Here is a 20716-nt window from a genome sequence, read left to right as displayed (position 1 = left end):
TTAGCTCCGCGATGCGATCCGCTCGGAACAGCTGGAAGCCCGGCAGATGTATTGCGTTGTCCGGTATGGCTTCACTCAGCCAGGTTTCAGTGAAGCACAGAGCAGCAGAGTTTAAAAAATCCTTGTTAGTGCGGGTGAGGAGAAGAAGTTCATCCGTTTTGTTAGGAAGAGATCGGAGATTCGCGAGATGAATGCTGGGGAGTGCAGTGCGCAGGCCGCGCTCGCGGAGTTTAACCAGCGCGCCGGCTCGCTTCCCGCGTTTGCGTCTGAACGCGCGTTTGAACAACAACGCTGCCCCTCCGACGAGAATGTCCAGCAAAACGTCCGAATAATCAAAAACTGTAGAAAAGGTTTCTGGTGTGTGTTTCCTAATGTCCAGTAGTTCGTCTTTGGTGAAACTGATAGGAAAAGAATGACTAAACGCAGAACAAACGAACAAAAACAACACAATAGCTGGAGAGCTCCACACCGAGGCAGCCATCCGCGGCGCCATCTTGGATTTAATTTACATTAAATGCAATTAACTTACCTTTAATATGTTTTTAAGTGTGTTAAGAAACAGTCATGAAAGTGCTTTCGTTAGGTGTGCTTTTATTTCATTAATATGAAAATTCAGTTTTTTAAAAAAATATAAGATTTGAGATACACTACAAGTGTACACTACAGTTGTGCTCACTATGGGGAGAGTAAATCATGACAGAATGAAGGATTCCTTTAACGTTATTCTGTGATGAAGAGTCATTTGTTCGTCATCTTGGTATGAGTTCACCATTAATTACAGTAGTCAGTTGCAAAAGTTTGCTGTTAATAATTAATCAATATTGCATGTTAAGTATAAGTCTGTCCACAGCCTCAGATCATCTGGTGTGTGAGCGGCTTCTAACAACTAAACCTTAATTAAAATGTTCAATGCCAAACTAAATAATTCTACAATAATGTCACTCTGACTAGTTGACTTTATGAATGAAGGAAAGTCTTCAGATACACAACATCTCCCTCGTCTGCACTCTCTCTCTCTGTCACACACACACACACACACACACACACACACACACACACACACACACACACACACACACACACACACACACACACACACACACACACACACACACACACAGACAGGAAGTGTCTGTTGTCTAGAAGTCATGTGCACTTGGCTGAACTGAGGAATATTTTATAATGTTTTCTCACTCCAGAGTCCAGACACACACACACTTCAGCTTCTGCTAACAGTAACACACCTGTGAATATTAAAATGTGTGTTTAATATGATTGTATTATTATGTGTGTTTTTAACAGATGAGCGACAGCCTGTAAACACAGTGAAATTCACATTGAAATACAGTGTTCAGAATATTACTGTGAACTAAACGGTGGCTAGAATATTTTGTGTTATTTGTGTTTGGTTTGCAGTGACTATCATGATGATTGACCTTTTGGTCGTATTTGGTGTGTGATTAATGTAAAGAGTTTAGGTTAGTTTCTCTTTTAGCACATTTGATAGGCTGTTAACTGTGCAGGGAACAGAACACCTGAAACACTTTTTCATTGCCTGTTTTCCCTATCATGTAAATTAGGTTTCTTTCGAAAGCTTAAACACTCAAAATTCATCGTGTGCAAACTTTTGTGAAATGAGACATTGTGTTACTATGGAAGCAGTAACAGGGCTTTACAGGGCTTTTTATGATTGCTTAAGCACATTTTTAATGACAAGGCTTATTTTGTCGAACCACAACACACACACACAAACACACACACACACACACACACACACACACACACACACACACACACACACACACACACACACACACACACACACACACACACACACACACACACACACACACACACACACACAAGCAGAATACTCAGATCTTTAGCCAAACAAAACACTTCATCCAAAACACACTGTGCTCAATCGTAAATTCTTAATATTTCTACTTTCTTATTGTGATATAGTAAGTGTTGGAGATATTGTTAGGCAAGGCAAGGCAAGGCAAGGCAAGTTTATTTATATAGCACATTTCATACACAATGGTAATTCAAAGTGCTTTACATAGAAGAAATTAAAATAATCAAAAGAAATCAGAATAATTAAAACAGTTTAGAATAAAAGATAAAATACAGAAATCAGAATAATTAAAACATAAAATAAAATACAGTGCAAACAGTCGGACGAACAGTGGCACAGTGCTCATTCAGTAAATGCACAGCTAAACAGATGTGTTTTGAGTCTGGATTTGAATGTGACTACTGTAGGAGCACATCTGATCTCTTCTGGAAGCTGGTTCCAGCTGCGGCTGGCATAGTAGCTAAAAGCAGACTCGCCATGCTTAGAGTGAACCCTTGGTATTTCTAGCCGATGTGATCCTAATGATCTGAGTGATCTGTTGGGTTTATATTCAGTGAGCATATCTGCAATGTATTGAGGTCCTAGGCCATTGAATGATTTATATACCAGTAATAATACTTTAAAATCAATCCTAAATGTAACTGGCAGCCAGTGTAAAGACCTGAGGACTGGTGTGATGTGTTCATATTTTCTGGTTCTGCTCAGAATCCTAGCAGCAGCGTTCTGTATGAGCTGCAACTGTCTTATGGTGTTTTTGGGAAGGCCAGTAAGGAGTCCATTACAATAATCCACCCTACTGGTGATGAAAGCATGCACAAGTTTTTCTAAGTCTTGACTGGAAACAAAGCATCTAATTCTTGCAATATTTTTCAGGTGATAATATGCTGATTTAGTTATTGCTTTGACATGACTACTGAAACTAAGGTCTGACTCCAGAGACACACCCAGATTCCTGACTTGATTTTTAGTTGTTTGACCCCTAGACTGAAGGTATGCGTTCACCTTGAGAACTTCATCTTTGTTTCCAAACGCAATGACTTCAGTTTTGTCTTTGTTTAACTGAAGAAAGTTTTGGCACATCCAATTGTTTACTTCATCAATGCATTGGCAAAGGGAGTCAATGGGGCTGTAATCGTTAGGCGATAGGGCTAGGTAGAGCTGTGTGTCGTCTGCATAGCTATGGTAAGCGATTTGGTTCTTTCTCATTATTTGGCTCATTGGGAGCATGTACAGGTTGAATAGGAGTGGCGCAAGAATTGAGCCTTGAGGGACTCCGCATGTCATGGATGTCCACTCAGACTTATGGTCTCCTATACTCACATAATAACCTCTGCCTCCTAAGTATGACCTGAACCATTTTAGGACTATCCCAGAAAGCCCGACCCAGTTTTCCAGCCTGTCAAGAAGTATTTTGTGATCGACAGTGTCAAATGCAGCACTGAGGTCGAGTAGTACCAGCACTGATAATTTGCCTGTATCAGTATTTAAGCGAATATCATTTATTATCTTTATGAGCGCGGTCTCTGTACTGTGGTGCGGTCGGAAACCAGATTGAAAATGGTCAAAGTATCCATTCGAGCTTAAGAATTTGTTCAGCTGATTGAAGACAACTTTTTCAATGATCTTGCCTATGAAAGGAAGATTTGAGATCGGTCTATAGTTGTTTAATATGGTCTTATCCAGATTGCTCTTTTTCAGGAGGGGCTTGACAACTGCAGTTTTCAGGGAGGTCGGAAAACTCCCAGAGAGAAGTGAGGCATTTACCACTTCTAGGAGATCTGCTTCTAAGCTGTGTAACACATTTTTGAAAAAAGATGTGGGAAGTGCATCAAGGGCGCAGGTTGATGTTTTTAGTTGCTGTACGGTTTCTTCCAAAATTTTGCCATCAATTTCTTCGAAATCAGACATAGTGGCTACTTTCTCGTGCTGTTGTTTGATCTGCCTGACCCCAGCGCAACTCAAGGATGAGCTGATCACCTTTCTGATATTATTGATTTTCTCAGAGAAGAAAGAAGCAAACTCACTGCACTTTCTCACTGAGAGCATTTCACTGGGAATCTGGCTTGGGGGGTTTGTCAGTCTCTCTACAGTAGCAAAAAGAGTGCGCGTGTTGTTTATATTGCTGTTTATAATATTCGAGAAAAAAGTCTGTCTAGCTTTGCTTAGTTCCTTATTGAAAGCATGGATGCTGTCTTTGTAGATGTTATAATGGACTACAAGTTTTGTCTTCCGCCACATGCGCTCTGCTTTTCTGCATTGTCTTTTCATATTTTGCACTGCTGTTGAGTTTCTCCAAGGTGCTTTTTGTCTGCCACTCTTCTTCCTGACTTTCACAGGAGTTAGAATAAAGAAAAATTGTTAGAATAAAGTACACACAAGACCGGTACTGCACATTGATGACAATATTTATTTCTCTCCACTCTGTAAAACCACTCAATACATCCATGCATTTTCAAAGGTTAAATTTTACACTGAAAATCAGAACACATTCTAAATGCAATATAGAACTTAAACCAAAACATCCGTGGAGCCAAAACTAAAGCAACTAAGCATCATCTGTTCACCACGCTGGATCTGGCCATAGCACTTCATCCACTTCACAGTCCTCTCTCATCAGACACTGAGGATCTTCTAGAATGGCGAATCCATCCTTGCATCATCAGGTCTCAGGCTCCTCCATGCTTGAGTGGGGTTCAGTGGGGATCAGTGAGGTTTAGTGGGGTTCAGTGGGGATCAGTGGGGATCAGTGGGGTTTAGTGGGGTTTAGTGGGGTTTAGTGGGGTTCAGTGGGGATCAGTGGGGCTCAGTGGGGCTCAGTGGGGTTCAGTGGGGATCAGTGGGGTTCAGTGGGGATCAGTGGGGTTCAGTGGGGTTCAGTGGGGATCAGTGGGGGGTTTAATGGGGTTTAATGGGGTTCCGTGGGGTTCAGTGGGGGGTTCAGTGGGGTTTAGTGGGGATCAGTGGGGCTCAGTGGGGTTGAGTGGGGATCAGTGGGGTTCAGTGGGGATCAGTGGGGCTCAGTGGGGATCAGTGGGGTTCAGTGGGGATCAGTGGGGGGTTTAATGGGGTTCAGTGGGGGGTTTAGTGGGGATCAGTGGGGCTCAGTGGGGTTCAGTGGGGTTCAGTGGGGCTCAGTGGGGATCAGTGGGGCTCAGTGGGGTTCAGTGGGGATCAGTGGGGGGTTTAATGGGGTTCCGTGGGGTTCAGTGGGGGGGTTCAGTGGGGTTTAGTGGGGCTCAGTGGGGATCAGTGGGGCTCAGTGGGGGGTTTAGTGGGGTTCAATGGGGTTTAGTGGGGATCAGTGGGACTCAGTGGGGTTCAGTGGGGATCAGAGGGGATCAGTGGGGGGTTTAATGGGGTTCCGTGGGGTTCAGTGGGGCTCAGTGGGGATCAGTGGGGTTCAGTGGGGCTCAGTGGGGATCAGTGGGGCTCAGTGGGGTTCAGTGGGGTTCAGTGGGGATCAGTGAGGTTCAGGGGGGTTCAGTGGGGCTCAGTGGGGATCAGTGGGGCTCAGTGGGGTTCAGTGGGGCTCAGTGGGGTTCAGTGGGGATCAGTGGGGATCAGTGGGGGGTTTAATGGGGTACAGTGGGGGGTTCAGTGGGCTTTAGTGGGGCTCAGTGGGGATCAGTGGGGCTCAGTGGGGTTCAGTTTGGGATCAGTGGGGTTCAGTGGGGGGTATATCGGGGTTCAATGGGGTTTAGTGGGGATCAGTGGGACTCAGTGGGGATCAGAGGGGTTCAGTGAGGTTCAGTGGGGTTCAGTGAGGTTCAGTGGGGTTTAGTGGGGATCAGTGGGGCTCAGTGGGGCTCAGCGAGGTTCAGTGGGGTTCAGTGAGGTTCAGTGGGGTTCAGTGGGGATCAGTGGGGATCAGTGGGGGGTTTAATGGGGTACAGTGGGGGGTTCAGTGGGCTTTAGTGGGGCTCAGTGGGGATCAGTGGGGCTCAGTGGGGTTCAGTTTGGGATCAGTGGGGTTCAGTGGGGGGTATATCGGGGTTCAATGGGGTTTAGTGGGGATCAGTGGGACTCAGTGGGGATCAGAGGGGTTCAGTGAGGTTCAGTGGGGTTCAGTGAGGTTCAGTGGGGTTTAGTGGGGATCAGTGGGGCTCAGTGGGGCTCAGCGAGGTTCAGTGGGGTTCAGTGAGGTTCAGTGGGGATCAGTGGGGTTCAGTGGGGCTCAGTGGGGTTCAGTGGGGGGGGTTAGTGGGGTTCAGTGGGGCTCAGTGGGGATCAGTGGGGATCAGTGGGGTTCAGTGGGGATCGGTGGGGCTCAGTGGGACTCAGTGGGGATCAGTGGGGTTCAGTGGGGATCAGTGGGGCTCAGTGGGGTTCAGTGGGGATCAGTGGGGTTCAGTGGGGCTCAGTGGGGTTCAGTGGGGATCAGTGGGGCTCAGTGGGGTTCAGTGGGGATCAGTGGGGTTTAGTGGGGTTCAGTGGGGGGACTCAGTGGGGTTCAATGGGGTTCAGTGAGGTTTAGTGGGGTTCAGTGGGGTTTAGTGGGGCTCAGTGGGTTTCAGTGGGGTTCAGTGGGGTTTAGGAAGGGAGAGGAGGGTATGGTGGGAGGTATTGAGGTGAGAATAGAGTTGATGTGATAGATTTTATTTGTTGAAAACATCAATACGATTCTTGTAATATCAAATATTGCAATATCAAAGAACATGGTGTACAGTTCTGACGTGGTAACACTCTTGTTTTCTTGTTATTAAGCACTACATCTGATCTCACCAACACGGTAGTCTACAGGCAGATTTTAAAGCTAAAATAAACCAGTATTGGTTTACAATCGATTTAATCTTGCAACTGTTCTTAAGCCCTATTGGGACGCTGATTGTTTCTCATGGGGTCGTTATGTATTTTCAACATTTACAGTGACTAGTCAGTGATTTTATTGCCGTCCGAATCCAGAATGTCAGTGTTTTTCTCCCACCACCTGCGTAAAAATCCTAAAAAACTATTTTTTGACAACACCAAGATCGTCTGGTGATTTAACTGGCGTCCGAATCCACATCTCTGCGTTTACAATAGGAATCGATTAAAAATTCACCACTTAAATTCTTTTTGACCACTGCTTAACACCATAACTGTTGCGCTTCACGTAATTTGCATGCATTTTAAAGATGTACACTTTTATTTCTGAAATACTGGGAAGTATTTACAAGAACAATATTTCATCACCGCTCTTCCTCAGCACTAAATGGGCCGTTACAGTAATACAATTTTAAAATGGATTATATACAATTAGGCCTACATTAAAATACAAACCAAGCAGCTTTGTTTACCTTATGTAAATAACAGGCTGCATTAACTTATTTCTGCTAATTTCCATATTTTTAAAATGTCATGCATCATTTCGAGATTGCAATGGTTTCAGAAAAACATTTCAAGCGTGTCTAGCTTCCAATTTTTAAAGACGAGATTTAAATAATCACATAATAAATAGGGCAAATAGGGCGAATATTTTTATATTATTAAGGTAAATATTAATTTATCCGTATTAATCCAAGCATATGACATTTTATTTACAGCAGACAATCATGCGACTGACCACGTGAGCGGCGCGTTCCAGAACTGAATGCATGAATTTTATCACTGAGGTGACATGCAAATTCATTTTTACAGGCGTCAACATGAGAAACAATTACTGTCCGAATAGGGCTTCAGAATAAGTCATTGTAAGGAATTTACTGAAAATACATTTAGTTTTTCTTGTTCATTCCTTAAAGTGGCTGTATTATTCTGTTTAAAGGGTACCTCTTTAGTTATTGAGTCTCCTACAAAAGCTTTATATGCATCTGTTCAAAAACGTTCAAGTTCAAAAACACTTTACTTTTCTCATTTTATACATTGTAGCATCAGCTCTTCTCTCACAGGTCTGAAATGGTCTACTCTGCTCTGATTGGTCATTTGGCTAAGTCTGCTCTGATTGGTCTTCTCTGCTCTGATTAGTCAGATGGCTAAGTCTGTTGTGATTCGTCTACTCTGCTCTGATTGGTCAGAGGGTCCAGTATATTGTGTTTGGTCTACTCTGCTCTGATTGTTCGGAAGGCCCAGTCTGTTGTGATTGGTCTACTCTGCTCTGATTGGTCAGAAGGCCCAGTCTGTTGTGATTGGTCTACTCTGCTCTGATTGGTCAGATGGTCCAGTCTGTTGTGATTGGTCTACTCTTCTCTGATTGGTCAGATGGTCCAGACTGTTGGGTATTGATCTACTCTGCTCTGATTGTTCAGATGATCCAGTCTGTTGTGATTGGTCTATTCTGCTCTGATTGGTCAGATGATCCAGTCTGTGATTGGTCTATTCTGCTCTGATTGGTCAGATGATCCAGTCTGTTGTGTTTGGTCTACTCTGCTCTGATTGGTCAGATGGTCCAGTATATTGTGTTTGGTCTACTCTGCTCTGATTGGTCAGAAGGCACAGTCTGTTCTGATTGGTCTATTCTGCTCTGATTGGTCAGATGGTCCCGTCTGTTGTGATTGGTCTACTCTGCTCTGATTGTTCGGAAGGCCCAGTCTGTTGTGATTGGTCTATTCTGCTCTGATTGGTCAGATGGTCTCGTCTGTTGTGATTGGTCTACTCTGCTCTGATTGGTCAGATGATCCAGTCTGTTGTGTTTGGTCTACTCTGCTCTGATTGGTCAGATGGTCCAGTATATTGTGTTTGGTCTACTCTGCTCTGATTGGTCAGAAGGCACAGTCTGTTCTGATTGGTCTATTCTGCTCTGATTGGTCAGATGGTCCCGTCTGTTGTGATTGGTCTATTCTGCTCTGATTGGTCAGATGATCCAGTCTGTTGTGTTTGGTCTACTCTGCTCTGATTGGTCAGATGGTCCAGTATATTGTGTTTGGTCTACTCTGCTCTGATTGGTCAGAAGGCACAGTCTGTTCTGATTGGTCTATTCTGCTCTGATTGGTCAGATGGTCCCGTCTGTTGTGATTGGTCTACTCTGCTCTGATTGGTCAGAAGGCACAGTCTGTTCTGATTGGTCTATTCTGCTCTGATTGGTCAGATGGTCCCGTCTGTTGTGACTGGTCTACTCTGCTCTGATTGGTCAGAAGGCCCAGTCTGTTGTGATTGGTCTATTCTGCTCTGATTGGTCAGATGGTCTCGCCTGTTGTGATTGGTCTACTCTGCTCTGATTGGTCAGATGGTCCCGTCTGTTGTGATTGGTCTACTCTGCTCTGATTGGTCAGATGGTCCAGTTTGTTGTGTTTGGTCTACTCTGCTCTGATTGGTCAGATGGCCCAGTCTGTTGTGTTTGGTCTACTCTGCTCTGATTGGTCAGAAGGCCAAGTCTGTTGTGATTGGTCTACTCTGCTCTGATTGGTCAGAAGGCCAAGTCTGTTGTGATTGGTCTACTCCGCTCTGATTGGTCAGAGGGCCCAGTCTGTTGTGATTGGTCTACTCTGCTCTGATTGGTCAGAAGGCCCAGTCTGTTGTGATTGATCCGTCCACCGCTGTGCAGTGATCAGATGTAAATCTGATGTTATTTCAGCTGTATCACAGCATCTGAGAGAGAAGAATGTATGCTGAGTGGCACTTGATACTTTTGAACAGTGTCAAAAAAGATGAAATAAAGCTATATTCTTGCATGAGGGCGCTATGTTTTAAAAGCCGTGACCCGTGGTATCTTCACAGTGAAGTGTTTGATTCAAAAAGTCTGTGGGAGCTGTTATTTTAAAGATGATAGAGCATTAACCTTTCAGCACCACGTTTCCCTTCTGAACACTTGTGATACATAGAACAAACAGCGGTAAAACATTGCAGATTTGCGTTCATCTGTTTCGAACATGCTTTTAGCGCCACTCACTGGACATTTCACGTTGAAAGTGTCATGAAGTGTGCAAGAAGCAACGTAATATAATTTTGCAGTAATCTCGCCACAGGCCCATTTTCGAATCGAGGTTTTGTTCCTCCCTCATGCTCTTGTTTTCCGTTTGTGTTTTGATCTGTTTATCTGTTCAGTTTATGTTTGAGTTTCTTTGTTCTTCCTCTTATCTGTTAATAAGGTCAGTTCTCAGTTCTCTCCCTGTTTGTCACTATGGTTACTAATTGATTTGAGTACTCTGTTCAGGTGTGTCTTGTCTATTATCCCGTTAACCCATGCATTTAAGCCCTCTGTGTCAGTCAGTCCCTTGTCTAGCATTATTTCAGTTCTCAGTGATATGTGATTGTATGATTCCTTGTGTAAGTGTTGAATTAAAGTCTCCTATAGTATCTCCTTTGTCGTGCGCTTGATTACAGCCACCCAATCAGTGCCAGCTCTACTGCAGTTCCATCTCACATGACAGATTTTTACAACCTTATAATCTTCTAATGCCTCATATGTGATGATTGTGTCCCCCATCAGATTCATGATGGATGTGATTAGATGAGTCGACGGGTCAGAACACACTATGATCTGCTCAGCTGTGCCGGTGTCCCTCGCACCTTCACACATACACATTTTCTCAGTCACCTGTTTCCAAGGAAACCCTGTACTGTGATGACACATCTATTTTTCTAGCAGGGTTGCTTGGTTACAGTAGCATCTGTGAGCGGCTCGTGCCATGACTGACTAACAGCACTGTATCGCTGCTGAAACACAAGCAGATGCTTCGTCCCTTTCAACAAATTTGACTTCATACTAGAGCCTGGTTTCACAGACAGAGTTTAGATTAAGCCAGGATTCGGCCTTAATTCAGTTAGGGTATTTAGGAGCCTTTTAGACCAATAAACATTACTGTTGTGCATCTTGAGGCAAAACAATGATACTGACATATTCTAAGATATGCCACTTTCAGTTAAAACCGCTCAAGCATTCATTTTAGTCTGGGACTAGGCTTAAATCTTGTCTGTGAAACCTGGGGTTTATTTTTTTATGTAGCAAATGTAAGTAGTGTTTGCCTGTGCAGATTTCATCATCATAATGCTGGGCTCTTGTTTGGTGGCTGAAATGTACTGGCCCAATCGAGTCACCTGCTTTCTTCATTGAATATATTGAATAAACATTTAATTTTTCAGGATTTTCCAATTAACAATCTAACCCAGGAAAGTTTATTTATATAGCACATTTCATACACTATGGCAATTCAAAGTGCTTTACAGAAAGGATTTAAAATAATCACAAAATAAAAGCAAGGAAAATTAAAACAGTTATAAAAAAATTAAAAGAGATATGATACAGTTATAAAATGAATTAAAAGAGTAAAAAGATGATACATAGATAAACTTCTCATCTGGCAAAACACCGGTGTATCATATTTTTCACAACTCCCAGTTTTACTCTGAGATTTCCCCATGGTGATTACACTGTGTCTGTAGTGTTCTTTCACTGCCTAAGAAATCTATTGGACGTCTCCGATGGACCCGATTTTCCCCTAAAATCGGACAGGAGGAGCTCTAGGACTGACTCACAGGGTAACCTCGGGTTCACTGCCCCATCAGTCCAAACCCCAAAAACCCATTTGTTCGGAACCTCTAGGAATAGCATCAATCCAGTCCGCACCCCACAGAACCTCGAGTTTAATCACGTCAAACTGACTACTCCTCCACAGACCCGGGCCATCAGCATGGTTTCATCTCTCTTACCCAATTCTCAGTGCCATTTGAGTTCAGCTTAGGATAAAAAGGAGGATGCAAAATAAAATACAGTGTAATCAGTCGACGTTCAGTGGCAAAGTACTCATTCAGTATATGCACAGTTAAACAGAAGTGTTTTGAGTCTGGATTTGAATGTGACTACTGTAGGAGCACATCTGATCTCTTCTGGAAGCTGGTTCCAGCTGCGGCTGGCATAGTAGCTAAAAGCAGACTCGCCATGCTTAAAGTGAACCCTTGGTATTTCTAGCCGATGTGATCCTAATGATCTGAGTGATCTGTTGGGTTTATATTCAGTGAGCATATCTGCAATGTATTGAGGTCCTAGGCCATTGAGTGATTTATATACCAGTAATAATACTTTTAAATAAATATTATATGTAACTGGCAGCCAGTGTAAAGACCTGAGGACTGGTGTCATGTGTTCATATTTTCTGGTTCTGCTCAGAATCCTAGCAGCAGCGTTCTGTATGAGCTGCAACTGTCTTATGGTCTTTTTGGGAAGGCCAGTGAGAAGTCCATTACAAAAATCCACCCTACTGGTGATGAAAGCATGCACAAGTTTTTCTTGTCTGGAAACAAAGCATCTAATTCTTGCAATATTTTTTAGATCACCAGCATAGATTCTCCGTCTTTGAGCATCATTCACTCATATTTAAAACCTACAGAGGCTGAACATGTGCAGCACCTGAGACCTGATCCAGTTTTGTCTTTGATCCTGGCAGACACTGAATCCACCTGCAGTCTCAGAGCAATGGAGCCTGAATTTAAAGTATATCCAATAGATATATCCAATGTATTTGAATTGACAAAAAAATACTTTTGTGAAGTAAAACTCAAAACGGCCCATTCAAAAAACAAACAAAATATAATTAGTTGAGATTTTTTTTTGCAGTTTGTTGGTGGCCAGAGGTTATTGTGCACACGTCAGCAGAGAATTGACCTATGGCTAAGCCACGCCCCCAAACGCGATGATCCAATCACAGTGCGCATAGCTACCCCAATACACTCGGACATTCTCTGCTTCCTCGTCCATTGACATGCATTGCAGTTAGTCAGTTTTCATTCATTTTTATGTTTTTTCTTGTCATTTGTGTCTGGATTAAGTTATGCGGTAGACCATAACACCAACTAAACGTGGATAAATTAAAAAAAGGATGTCTACATCTGTTCTAAGATAAGTCAACAAAGTATTTGAACGTTATCTTTAACATCTCAAACGTAACGTTAGCCTCACATTAGAAAACGTTAGTGTTAGCTTCTAGCTGCATTGTACATCATGTCACTTAGCTTCATTAGCGTATCTGTAAATAACCGAGATAACAAACGTTAGTGTTGTGCTGAATGATTCATGTAAATACTGTAGCACCAAACTAACTGAGAGGTACTCTTGGTAAAGATGGTGAAAAGGCTTGTCCTGGAAACGTATGCAACTTAGACCTGTACATTTTTAATTTGATCATGAACCATTAATTATATATTGAAGCACAACATTTTAGACAACTTTCTACCAAAATATATATCTATATAATCTTTCTGTCTCTAAAAATCATCAATTGCCTCCAGTGAAATGTCTCCTAGTGTGACAGCTGCCATAGCGCCTGTCACCGAATGTTGACTGTTTGTCCGAGTGAGTGGAGGGGGCGTGGCTTAGCCACAGGTCAATTGTGCATTCGTCAGTAACCTGTTTTCTATTTTTTCTATGTTTCCATTGTTCCTAGTTTCCCGCCAATTGTTAGTTGTCATGGACACTCATTAATCATCGCAGCTGTTTGTCATTGTCTCATCACCAACGTGTATTTCAGTTTCTCCTTTTCATTCAGTTGTTTTCTGGCTTTGTTTCTGTAGACACTCTGTTATGTTGCCTTCTTGCCTTTGGATTACCTGAGTTTGCTTTTATTAAAGAACCTAAAGCTGATCGGATCATAAGCCAATTAGGACACGGTGCATTTACACCTGTCCACATCAAGTGGCTTCTGTATCTTGACAATAGATCGGATCTCGCATTCCTGCGAAAAAGAAAAAAAAAAAGTGGTGGGTTTTCTTTTAAAGGGGTCATATAATGGTACATGCACTTTTACAAGTTGATTGTACTGAAATGTGTGTTGGCAGTGCCTGTACACAACCATCATATAATGATAAAAATCCATCCAGTGTTTTTGTTTTAATATCCTTATTTGTTTTCCCCTGCCTCAAATGAGCCGTTCGATCTTGTGACGTCACTAAATCGGACGCCCCTCCCTCACTTGATAATTGACAGGAGCGTTTCAACACAGACCCGCCCTGAGCGAGCTGTCATCATAGTCCGCCATTGTTGATACACTGGAGCTGAATGGCGTCTAATGGCGCTTTTCCATTACCAGTACCAGCTCGACTCGACTCGACTCGCCTTGGCTCGCCTCGACTCGGCTCGCTTTTCGTTCCGTTTTCCATTGCAGAAAGTATCACCACAAATAGTACCCGGTCGTCATAGCGACGCCTTTCGTTCCTCGTTGCCCCATCAAGCTCTCGCTGGATCCTCTCTTCGGCAACCAAACAAAGGAATGTCTGCACCTCCTCATTTGACTTCTTCCGAGTTGCCATAATAATAGTAGTAAGTTTAGTAACTATCTCTGGCTAAACTATTTTAAAAAGGCGGGGTTATTCTGGATACTCAATCTGGCGCGTGCAATGATGACGCAGTGAATAGTGACGATTCTCTCTGTCCAATCAGCAGTCGGCATTGTTTTCACGTCACATTTTAGTATCGCCTTAGCTCGCCTCAGCTCGCTTAGAACCTCGCCGGAGGTGGTACGAAAAAAAGTACCCGAAAGCAGATACAGGTACAACTTTTACACAGTGGAAAACCAAACAGAGTCGAGTCGAGCCGAGCCGAGGCGAGCTGGTACTGTGTAGTGGAAAAGCGCCATAAGCGATTGTGTTGTTCTGTTCTTGGCTGTAATAAGGAACACAGCAGTCATTTTAATGTTCCTAAATACGAACCGCTGAAGACGCAGTGGCTGAGTTTTATTTTTGAAGGGAATATTCCCAACGATCAACGTAAATGCTTTTATGTTTGCGCTAATCATGTCTCACCAGACTGCTTTATAAATGAGCGTCAGTGTAAATCTGGTTTTGCTAAGAAGCTGGTCCTGAAAACAGAATCGGTACCAATTATTCGTGTTCCTGCTGCACCTCCAGAAGAAGTGAGTGTAACGTTTTATTAACCTTTAAATATTAATCTTTGGAAATCGTCAACGAACTAACCTATACATCAGTAAACGCATAGCGTCTGTATCTCACTACTCTAAGTTACCCTGCCAGTACATAAGTTACAAAAATAGATCAAAGTGACATTATGTTAACCAACCATTCAGAAACGTCCTGTTCGAGCCTTACTTGTCGAACTTCTTCGGGGCGTCATCTTGTTCTGGGTCCGACTCCGGTTCAAATTGATACGGTTGCACAGATGTGTCCTCAGAGACTCCCGCTGACATTCTTTCTCCAAAATATACCCTCAACTGTTGTCAAGGCAACACTCCACATGCGTTGTGTCAAAACGCCCCAAAGAACAGAGGGGCGGAGTGAGCAAAAGCTCATTATCATTTAAAGGCATATGCACTGAAATGGCGTGCTGAAAACAAGAGCTGTTTTGACCAGGTAAAATTAGTGTTTTCTTACAATACTAATGAGAATTTTTAACAAAAGTATATTACAAAGTTTTCATTTAGACCCTAAAGATTCATATTAACTTGTACAAAAATGGCATTATATGACCCCTTTAAAAACAGTTTTCAGTCCAGGGACATTTTACAAATCTCTCAAAATGAGGAGGATGAAGAGGCTGCAAGTACTAATAATGTGGATATAGCGGTAATGGAAACGGTACAAAGAAACGTTGGTCCGAAAACGTTGCCAGCTGTGGCGGGAAAACTGCGCATTCTTTACAGAAAATGAACGGTTCTGCACCTTTCGGCTGCGAAGGCAAACATTTCAGTATATTTGCGATGTACTTCACACTCGACTGTATCGCAAAACCACACAGCTCTCAGTCCCGGAGAGAGGAGGGGGAATGATGACAGTGGGCGGTTTTGTATGACGTCCACCTGTGAATGCAGACACGATGGCTGGATTGCGTTTACATTTTACTGAGATCCGATCACAATGCGTCCTCGACTCCCTCCGAACCTGGACATGCTGATCGGATAACATTCCCATCAGAAGCACGTTTACACTTTTCTTTTCAATGTGTATGTGGACAGCATCCGGATACAGGTCGCATGTTAATGCCAAGTTTAAACGCAGCCTATGAAGTCAAAAAGCTTTTTCTTAGCAGAAACATCAAGGTCAGCCTTTGCTTGTCTTGTTAGAGCGCATCAGAAGCGCACAAGCTTCAGTTTCTCTTACTGTCAGCTTGTCTTAATGCCACCGAGGGGGAAAAGCCAGAGTTTTTCTGCCGTTCTTATTCTGCTGTCAGTAATAAGCTTGTAGTGATTTCATGCTGATAGTATCTTCCGTCGAGCTGAACGCAGTTGTCAGGTTGTGTCAGTGCAGGTAGGAAGTGTTCACATCGCTACGGCCCTGCTTAGTATTTATCATAACACATCATAACACTGTAAAATCTGAGCATTTCTTTCAGTTGCAATTCAGTATGTGCACATTTTTTCCAGAAAATGAAAACCAAAATACAAAGAGATGGAAAGGAGAGTGACTGAAAGCAGTGCATGCTGGGATTTCTGTTTCAAGGACTTCAGTGCAGAACGTAATGCCATCTGCAGAGACAACTGCCATAACGTTTAAACATCCAAACATTATAGGACAAGGTGATAAAAAAAACACACTTCTGAAAATGTGTATTTGAGATTCTATGTTTTTCAGTAAAAAAATGTCATGTCTATTTCACAACAAAACTTAATGGACAGCAAACTAAAACTGCTTAGCATGTGAGGATTATGTGGGCTCACAAACATATCGTTTCAAATCAGCTTCACACAAAATGCATGTTTCAGTATTACTATCAGGAAGTATTCTGTTATCAGTCAGAGAATAGTGTGTCAGTGATATACAGCTATAAGCTAATGCAGGTTATTTGGTTAGTAAACCTTGGGTCATTTTAACTCGGAAATCATATTTGAAGTTTTTTTTTATTGAGTGTTCATCAGAGGGGTCCAAGACTCCAGGATGCAGGAGTATCAGGAATTTTGTGGTTGAAATTTAATAAAGTAACAAATCCTTCTCTCACGGGTCAATTTGACCCAAATAGGAATTGATAAAATATGCGAGGAATGCTTCAGTATACATAGAAAAACCTAAAAATGCTCAAAATTCTAACTAAAAATGCTAAAACTTTACCAAAAAATGATTTTATAATGTCTACATGTGTATCTGAATGCATACTGAAGGGAACTGACTTTAGGACCCAGCAGAACAGCTCATTTGCTCCATATAGAGCTATAAGGCCATCTTAAGTTTAATTTTAGAATGTGAGGAATGTGCTTAAATTACTATTTATTTATTTATTATTTATTTATTATTTATTGATCAAATCTAGAAATTTAAAGGTAAATAAAATTAAACATAACAAAACATCTCCTAAATGTTGCATCAAAAATAGAAAAAATATTATCGAAATGAAATAAAATAAGCTTTCTGGACAAAAAAAAATGAAGTTTAATTTTAGGGCTTCGGGTCATTTTTACCCGCAAGAGAAAGATTTGTACAAAAACACGAGGTTAATCAGACACAATAAACATGTTAAACAATGATTAAAGCTTTTGATTACGATGAAAGTTTATATATATATTTCATTATTTTTTTATCACCATATGCAATTCAATTAATTTTGATGACTTTAATGAATTATTGCTGTACTTATGCAGTCTCCCAATTAATATGAGGACATACTGTTTTATTTCTGTAGCACTTTTCACAAACCCAAGGTCAATTCACTTATGGATTACATAAGATACATCCTTAAGAATGAAAAAAGGCAAAAGAATACAGAAAAAATAGTCTTTTCAATAACACTTTCAATTTGAAAGTAGGATAGATTACATTTCAGAGATGGTGGGGAGAGAGAACCACCCAAAACAGACAATATGAACTTGGAAAACGAATAAATTGGACCTGAGAAGCCAAGCAGGAGTGTCGGGTGAATCAGCCAAATACTAAAGCATGTAGAGTCCTGGTAAACTCTTCGTTATGAGGAAAAAATGTCAATATACAAAATCCTTGTCCTTGTGGCCACATGTTTTGGTCCCCATGGGGAAACTGTGATGTGTAGGTTAGGGGTAGGGGAGAGAAGTGTGTGTGTGTGTGTGTGTGTGTGTGTGTGTGTGTGTGTGTGTGTGTGTGTGTGTGTGTGTGTGTGTGTGTGTGTGTGTGTGTGCGTGTGCGTGTGCGTGTGCGTGTGTGTGTGTGTGTGTCTCATCTAACACACCTGATTTAATTCCTGAAAAGAGTCTGATGAGGGAGTGGTCTTAGAAGTGCAGTAGTGTCTTCAGGACAGGCTTGAGAAGCACTTGCTCTAGATCACTGTAAACGTCTGAAAGCGCAGAAAATGAGCCCACAATAGCCAGTCACAGAAGCTCAAAGCAGGTATTGTGCCTGCATCAACAACAGGAGTGTGGCTGTAAATAGTGTCTTGTTTAAATCTAGTGAGTCAGTACCAAACAAAACCATTATCATGCAAAAAGAAAATGAGGTGATGTTGCTTGGCCAGCGGTGGATATGCGATTCCTGCCAGTGTCTGCTGGTGAGGTCAGTGAGTGCAGTGAGGTTTCTGTGACGTCTGTCCTCTCGTGCCCACAGTCTCTCTGACTGCTGTGAACAACTGAAGGCCTACACGCTGAACCTCATCAGCTGAGACGAGAGAGAGAGAGAGAGAGAGAGAGAGAGAGAGAGAGAGAGAGAGAGAGAGAGAGAGAGAGAGAGAGAGACGTGGGCTGTGTCTCAAACCGTATTGCACTGACTCACTGCCTACTAGTTACTTAGGCAGCTGACTACATGAACATTTCTAATCAGGATAAAACCTTCAGTGGTTCCCTGACACACAAATATAGACCTTTTTAAACTGGTATTCAGTTTCCATGCGTTGTCGCATTTCTGATCTCTATACAAAAGTAAGATCTAAAACTGCATTCGTTCTTCTGTCGAGCTGCGGTTCTGATCAGGGCACATGACCCACAGTATCATTCAGCACGTTATAACTGAGATATTAATGCGAATACTCTCAAAGTGAACATGCATGTGGTGTTTTCACTCTGAAACTAGTCTTCTGCAAGTACACATAGTTCATTAATATTGCTCAGTACATAAATGTATAATTACACTTTAAAAGGGACACCTTAAAATAAAGTGTAAAGTATGATTTAGTCTGTTTCAGTGTTTTCTGTTCCTTCATGTAATCCCATGAACTCGATGATGACTCCTTGTGCATACACAAATCTTAACTACTTAAACACATATTAATACACATTAATTAATAACACATATAGGACATGACTTCCTTTTGAAGGGATCATTTTTTCAGCATGTGTAGCTACAGGCGAGTACAGTATGTTTGGATATGATAACGGCAAAATTTAAAGGGGTCATGAACTGGAATTGAAATTTTATTATTTTATAATGTTTCCTGGGGTGCCCTTATAATGTTAGTATGATTTTTACATAACAAATTGTGATTGGCTGCTGTGAGACTTCAGTGTAAACGCCCACTGCTGTGATTGGCTGCTGTGAGACTTCATTTACATTTGAGGATTAAACCAGGCGAGTCATCGTGGAGAGGCAAGAACAACACAAGAAGTGCTCAAAATACAAAGTTCAAACATTCCTCAGATTAGCACAAACCAGACAAGCGAAGATTTCAAGAATATTTTTTTTTTCCTATGTTAAGTGCTGACGGAAGAGATGAGTTTTCAGTTGTCTTTTGAATGCTGTCAGGGATTCTGCATTACGGACGAGGGTGGGGAGATCATTCCACCAGCATGGAACCGTGAATGAGAATGTTCTGGAGGGTGATTTAGTGCCTCGCTGTGATGGTAGCACGAGCCGTCGCTCATTGTTTTTTCTGATTTCTGACCGACCTTGATGGGGTGATTGAGGATGTATCTAGCTGGATAGTGAAGTCATGCTGAAGAGACGGATTGGCAGGGAGGATGAGAAGCTCAGTCTTTGCCAGGTTGAGCTGCAGGTGATGTTCCTTCATCCATGCCGAGATGTCCGCCAGACAGCTTGAGATACATGCAGCTACTGTGGGATCATCTGGTTGAAATGAGAGGTGGAGCTGTGTGTCATCAGCATAGCAATGGTAAGAGAAACCATGTGCCTGTATGATGGGTCCCAATGATGTGGTGTAGATGGAGAAGAGGAACGGTCCAAGAACTGGACCCTGAGGAACTCCTATGTTCAGTTGATGTGCTTTGGATACCTCGCCTCTCCATGTAACCCTGAAGGACCTACCTGTGAGATAGGACTCAAACCAGTGGAGGGAAGTTCCTTTGATGCCCAGTGATGAGAGGGTGGACAGAAGGATCTGATGATTCACAGTGTCGAAGGAGACCTGTCTGCTGCAGTGGGCATTTACTTCAGTGTAAACGCCCACTGCTGTGATTGATTGTCATATAAATGCCCACTGCTGTGATTGGCTACTGTAAGACTTCAGTGTAAACGTCCACTGCTATAATTGGCTGCGATGAAACTTCAGTGTAAACGCCCACTGCTGTGATTGGCTGCGGTGAAACTTCAGTGTAAACGTCCACTGCTGTGATTGGCTGCTGTGAAACTTCAGTGTAAACGCCCACTGCTGTGATTGATTGTCATATAAATGCCCACTGCTGTGATTGGCTACTGTAAGACTTCAGTGTAAACGTCCACTGCTATAATTGGCTGCGGTGAAACTTCAGTGTAAACGTCCACTGCTGTGATTGGCTGCGGTGAAACTTCAGTGTAAACTTCCACTGCTGTGATTGGCTGCTGTGAGACTTCAGTGTAAACATCCACTGCTATAATTGGCTGCGGTGAAACTTCAGTGTAAACGTCCACTGCTGTGATTGGCTGACATGTTTGCATATGAAATAGCTACCATACATGTGGAACTCTTTTTTCGAAATCTTTTACTAGGTTTTTCCTATTACAGTTATCGAGATTAGCGAAACGTGAGAAGTGTTGATTATAGATATGTTTAGATCTATTCCCATCACATGAAAGGTTGCAGTGATGAGCATCGAGCAGATGACAGATGACAGACAGTCTGCTGATCGCGTGAATGAAGTGATCTCATCATTGCAACGCAGTTGCTGCACTCTC

The 20716-nt window shown here is 42.4% G+C and overlaps 1 protein-coding gene across 2 annotated transcripts in view; it reads left to right on the top strand.

Annotated features, from left to right (window-relative positions):
• The window catches only part of schip1 (schwannomin interacting protein 1), a 338762-nt gene that overhangs the window by 248503 nt on the left and 69543 nt on the right, over positions 1 to 20716 (top strand). The window lies entirely within an intron of this gene.

The sequence above is a fragment of the Siphateles boraxobius genome, unplaced genomic scaffold (assembly GCF_051911475.1).
Source record: "Siphateles boraxobius isolate OS27281-9 unplaced genomic scaffold, OSU_SipBor_1 39, whole genome shotgun sequence".
NCBI classification, from domain to species: Eukaryota; Metazoa; Chordata; class Actinopteri; order Cypriniformes; family Leuciscidae; genus Siphateles; species Siphateles boraxobius.
Note: the sequence above shows the minus strand (reverse complement) of the source record. Positions and strands in the feature narration are given on the sequence as shown.